The following is a 6,643-nucleotide window of genomic DNA, read 5'->3' as shown; positions in this document are numbered from 1 at the left end:
ATATCACATCTGCTTCCAATTTTTGTAATTTTATAAATGCTTGTGTTCTTTTCTTTGGTACATTTAATCTGTTTATGTTTACTGAAAAAAGTTTAATTGCCTCTTCAATTGCCTACTGTTGTTGTTTTTTAGTGTTTCTTGACTCCATCCGCATTCTTGCTTTCACCCCTTCTCTTTCCTCTTGTTCTTTTTCCTGGGTTTTTCTTATTTCTCTTTCTCGCTCTATTTCTTCTATTTGTTCTTCCTGGCTTTTGCTCTCTGATTCCTCTTTGCTTTCCAGTTCTTCTTCCTGTGTGAAATGTAGATTATAAAATTCTCTTGCCTTCTCTAACGTATCTACTTTATATTTTTTATCTTGCCATGTAATTAAAATTCCAGCTATCTACAGGATACAAAAGACAGCGGGGGAGTAGCACTCCCAGAATGGGAATTATATTATCAAACTGCTGGCATAACATGGTTAAAGGAATGGATAGAACTAAGGAATAAGAGAATATTAGCAATAGAAGGCCATGATCTACACCAAGGATGGCACGCTTGCCTCTGGGATGGAAAATATAAAACACATAGTTACTCTACGAGACATATAATAAGAAATGCATTTTTACAAATTTGGTTGAAAATTAAAAAACAATACTATACAAAAATACCAATTTAGCTTTCACCGACAGAAATATTAAAACACCCAAATTTAACAGAATTAAATAAAATAATTAGATACAAAGACTTACTAGACCAGCAAGGAAAACTGAAATCAAAACAAGAACTAGAATTGGATTTGAATAGAGATATAGATTGGTGGATATATATATACAAATACAATCCAAACATAAAGAAGACACAAAAACATATGAAATACAAAGAGAACATCATGAATTAGATAAAATTATATTAGGGACAGATGAAAAACTAATTAGCAAGATATACAAATTTTTACTAAACTATAAAACGGAAGAGATAGTGAAAGATTCATTGATTAAATGGGCACAGAACTTTTAATTATACAATAGATTTGGAGAAGTGGGAAACAACATGGCAAGTAAATTCAAAATTAACATTATCAGCGGCATTCAAGGAAAACCAGTTGAAGATGTTTTATAGATGGCATTTACCACTGACAAGAATGGCAAAGATGTTCCCAAATAATGACCCAACATGTTAGAAGTGTAAGAAAACCCATGGAATCTATTACCATCTTATGGTGGACATGCCCGGTGGCGAAAAAATTCTGGACAAATATAAAGAAATAGTTAGAAAAAATAACAGATCAACCAATAGAAAGAAAACCAGAAACGTTTCTACTAGGAATATTCACGAGAACATATACCAAAGAAATAAAATATCTGATTTTACACATCATAACAGCGACTCGAATAACATATGCACAAAAATGGAAACAGAAACACCAATAGATGAAGTGATAAAAAAAGTTTTAGAATGTGCTGAGATGGACACGTTAACAAAAGAAATTAAAGAAAAAGAAGAGACAGATTACTATACAATTTGGAACAAATGGTATGAATGGCCCGAGAGCAGAAATAACACAAATAGGGGGGAAGATAAAATGTAAAATATGTATGTAACATATATTTATATATGTATAATATACACTGCTCAAAAAAATAAAGGGAACATAAGCAGAAGACATCCAAGATCTGAATGAATGAAATAGCCTTATTAAATACTTTGTTCGTTACATACAGTAGTTATGTAACAGTAGATCTCGGATGTCTTCTGCTTGTGTTCCCTTTATTTTTTTGAGCAGTATACAGTCAGGTCCAGAAATATTGGGACATCGACACAATTCTAACATCTTTGGCTCTATACACCACCACAATGGAGTTGGAATGAAACAAACACAATGTGCGTTAACTGCAGACTGTCAGCTTTAATTTGAAGGTATGTACATCCAACTCAGGTGAACGGTGTAGGACTTACAGCAGTTTGCATATGTGCCTCCCACTTGTTAAGGGACCAAAAGTAATGGGACAGAATAATAATCATAAATCAAACTTTCCCTTCTTAATACTTTGTTGCAAATCCTTTGCAGTCAATCACAGCCTGAAGTCTGGAACACATAGACATCACCAGACGCTGGGTTTCATCCCTGGTGATGCTCTGCCAGGCTTCTATTGCAACTGTCTTCAGTTCCTGCTTGTTCTTGGGGCATTTTCCCTTCAGTTTTGCCTTCAGCAAGTGAAATGCATGCTCAATGGGATTCAGGTCAGGTGATTGACTTGGCCATTGCATAACATTCCACTTCTGTCTGTTCAAAAACTCTTTGGTTGCTTTTGCAGTATGCTTTGGGTCATTGTCCATCTGCACTGTGAAGTGCTGTCCAATGAGTTCTGCAGCATTTGGCTGAATATGAGCAGATAATATTGCCCGAAACACTTCAGAATTCATCCTGCTGCTTTTGTCAGCAGTCACATCATCAATAAATACAAGAGAACCAGTTCCATTGGCAGCTATACATGCCCACGCCATGACACTACCACCACCATGCTTCACTGATGAGGTGGTGTGCTTCCCATCACTCTGGTACAAGTTGATCTTGGTCTCATCTGTCCATAGGATCTTGTTCCAGAACTGTGAAGGCTTTGTTAGATGTTGTTTGGCAAACTCTAATCTGGCCTTCCTGTTTTTGAGGCTCACCAATGGTTTACATCTTGTGGTGAACCCTCTGTATTCACTCTGGTGAAGTCTTCTCTTGATTGTTGACTTTGACACACATACACCTACCTCCTGGAAAGTGTTCTTGATCTGGCCAACTGTTGTGAAGGATGTTTTCTTCACCAGGGAAAGAATTCTTCAGTCATCCACCACACTTGTTTTCCGTGGTCTCCCGGGTCTTTTGGTGTTGCTGAGCTCACTGGTGCATTCCTTCTTTTTGAGAATGTTTCAAACAGTTGTTTTGGCCACGCCTAATGTTCTTGCTATCTCTCTGATGGGTTTGTTTTGTTTCTTCAGCCTAATGATGGCTTGCTTCACTGATAGTGACAGCTCTTTGGATCTCATCTTGAGAGTTGATAGCAACAGATTCCAAATGCAAATAGCACACTTGAAATGAACTCTGGGCCTTTTATCTGCACATTTTAATTGGGATAATGAGGGAATATCACACACCTGGCCATGGAACAGCTGAGAAGCCAATTGTCCCATTACTTTTGGTCCCTTAACAAGTGGGAGGCACATATAAAAACTGCTGTAAGTCCTACACCGTTCACCTGAGTTGGATTTACATACCCTCAAATTAAAGCTGACAGTCTGCAGTTAACACACATTGTGTTTGTTTCATTCCAACTCCATTGTGGTGGTGTATAGAGCCAAACATGTTAGAATTGTGTCGATGTCCCAATATTTCTGGACCTGACTGTATATATATCTTAGCTAATTGTTTTAAGGGGGAAAAACGTTAAGCATTAATGGGTTTTTCAGGAATCTGAAACAAATAGAAATGTATAAGATTAAGGCTATTAGGATTAAAAAATCAATCAACAAGGGGACAATGAAGAAAATGAAACAATAGGAGAGACATGGGGGGCGGGAAGTCACAGTGGAAAGCAGACCATGAAGAAACATTTGTTAAAAAGAGGATATATTTATGTTGTCTGTGATGTGTTTGTCATAATGTGTAGTAATAAAACAATAAAACTTTTAAAAGAGAGAGAGAGAGAAATTAATAATAGTTATCTCTTGGTACTCATTTTTTCCTCTAAATGTGATGTGAAACCTTATGCAAATTGGAGGACAAATAGATCAGTTTCATAATCTTCCCATATCACTAAAGACAATAAGGAAAGTTCCATGCTATTTGTTCCCTATCAGAAATGATCAGTTTCACTTCAGTTTCTGTTTGGATTCTGCTAAAAGGCAAGGCAATATGGTTTCCAAGCCCCAACACTTTTTTTCTTTACAAACCAGCACATTAGCTTAAAAAATATTGTAGAGTCTTTCATTTTGTTACATTTCAGTTATATTTACTGTAAAACTAAAGCTTAATACAGTCTGCTTCATTTTAAAAAGATTAATTTCTATAAATCTGTTCCAAGTCTTCTATGTATTTTTCCAAGATGTAAGTAACAGATTATCAAATTTCTGCAAATCCTTTGTAAATTTTCTATACATCACTGAATAATGCGAATATTGATGTTTTCTAAAACCCTGTTGGTCAGCAATCTGAGGATTCTAATGGTTATTTGAAAGGAACGTATGTTGAGATGGCAAAATTACAGTTCAGGCCTCAGCAGGCCTTGGAGGCCATGGAAAGTTGCACAGGAAACCCCTAGCCCAGTGATGGCAAACCTATGGCACGCATGCCGGAAGTGGCACCCAGAGCCATCTCTCCAGGCACGCCAACCATTGCCCGTTGCTCTTCTGGTTTCTGGCGGGCGCATGTGCGTCGGTTACCTGGTCTTCCAGTTTCTGGGATGCATGTGTGCATGAAGATAGCTGGTTTTCACACCGCGGGAGCACTGGAAACTGGAAGAGCAGCTCCCTGGCGTGCATGCGCACACTGGGAAGCTCAGCTTCCGGTTTCCGGCGTGCACAAGATAGTTTTCACGTGCACCAGAAGACCACATGCATATGCACACCGGAAGCATAGCTTCCCTGAACGCACATGCGCACCAGGAAGCTGCACTTCCCGTTTCCGATGCTCCCCTTTGTGCATGTGCGCTCCCATTTTGGAACAGTGCCAAAAAGGTTTGCCAACACTGCCCTAGCTTGTGGGTTAAGCATGTGACTCAAATCATAGAAGGCGTGCTTGACTTATTTTTATAATTTCTGTATTTCTATGCCTTATCTGTGGCATGCCAACTTCCTTACATGTAACCAAGCGAAAACAAAAAAATGTATACATATCTGCCTCACACTGTGTTCAGGCTTCCTCCACCTTTAAGAGGATCCATCTTTATTCAGCTGAATAAACGTGCTGGCCTATCAAGACAAACCTGGACACAGTCTTATTTTTTCACTGAGTCACACCACATAATAACCCCAGAGGGATTTCCAGAAGGCAGAGGTTGCTGAAATTAGCAACTATTTCCCTCCCTAATTTGAGTGTACAACCTTGGATATTGGGGACTGCATCTCTTAGGGCAACATATGGATCTGTTTAAAAATGTCATGTTTCTTAAATATGTTGACATGGCACTCATGGCTTGTTTGAATGGGGTGCTTACTTCATGTAGTTAGTTGAGCTATTTTCAGAACTATCACATTCAGATCAAACAATGATCTGCATTATTTGATTTATGGTTTAAGTACAATTAAAAACAAGTGTGGAAAATAATGCTATGATAGAAAATTAGTTTTAAGAGGCTTGTTTGCTAAAATTAACTCAAAACATACATTATGAAAAATATTAAAGAAAAAGTGACATGGAATAACAACAGCCCCATTCCTCATTGTAAAATTGAAAAAGTATTCTCCCAAGATTGTATCATTAATACATGTGTATGATTTTAAATTGGTTTGTAGGCATATTGCTAGTTTTTTTCTGCCAGTTGGGAATTTACAGCATGAAGGTTAAATAGGTGAGATAAAATGACAACATAACATGGTATTTCTATAATAAAATATAAGCTATTATAATGATATAACAAACTGCAAGTAATCTAAAATTTTACAGTCTATGAATTATAAATACTTGACAGATTGTAATGATTTATTTCGAAATAGTGTCAGTCTAGTATAGTGAAGGCATCAGACAAGAAAACAGTGTGAATCACAGATTAAATAATTATCTCCTATGTATTAGATAGTTTTATTAGAGAGTAATCCCAGATTAGATAGGAAACCAACTGAGTATCCTTGGGCCTTCAATAGCAATAGCACTTGAATTTATGTACTGCTTCGTAGTCCTTTACAGTCCTCTAAGTGGTTTATATATTGCCCCCAGTAATCTGGCTTCTCATTTTAACCAACCTTGGAAGGATGGAAGGCTGAGTCAACCTTGAGCCCATCAGGATCAAACTCCTGGCTGGGGGCAGAGTTATCCTGCATTCTAATCACTGCACCACCACGGCTCTTCACACCTGGGAAGCAGGCAAGGGAAAAACACTTCCAAAATCTTACCAAGAAAACTTCAGAGACTGTTCCTGGCTGCTACCAGGAGTCAAAAACTGAGTCAAAAACACATACACAAATCCCCTAGATTTACATAATGAACCCAAAGTCTATTGTTCAAACATACAGTACAGACGGGGCAACAGCTTATGAAAGGCTGAACTAGGGCCACTTCTTACTTCCAAATAATTCATTGCTGGCTTCTGGTCCTATCCAGAGAGATTTTCTTGTAATTTTCCACAGATTTATATAAACAAGTGGTGGGAGGGAGGAAATGGCAATAGAGTCAGGTGGCCAAGTGGTATGTGGCAGCAGCCAAAAAAGCCAAATGCAGTCTTGGGCTGCATTAATAGAGGGATAAAGAATCAAGGTAACGTGAAATTCTAGTACCACTTTACAAAGCCTTAGTAAGACCACACTTGGAATACTGCATCCGGTTTTGGTCATCACAATATAAAAACTCTGGAAATAGGGCAGAGAAGAACAAGAATGATTAGGGGACTGGAGGCTAAAACATACAAAGAACGGTTACAGGAATTGGGTATGTCTAGTGTCTAATGAAAAGGACTAGGAG

The sequence above is a fragment of the Pituophis catenifer genome, unplaced genomic scaffold (genome assembly GCF_029215685.1).
Source record: "Pituophis catenifer annectens isolate HBS135680 unplaced genomic scaffold, rPitCat1.0.hap2 SCAF_2, whole genome shotgun sequence".
Taxonomy (NCBI): domain Eukaryota; kingdom Metazoa; phylum Chordata; class Lepidosauria; order Squamata; family Colubridae; genus Pituophis; species Pituophis catenifer.
The sequence above is the reverse complement of the archived record's forward strand: the minus strand, read 5'-3'. Positions refer to the sequence as shown.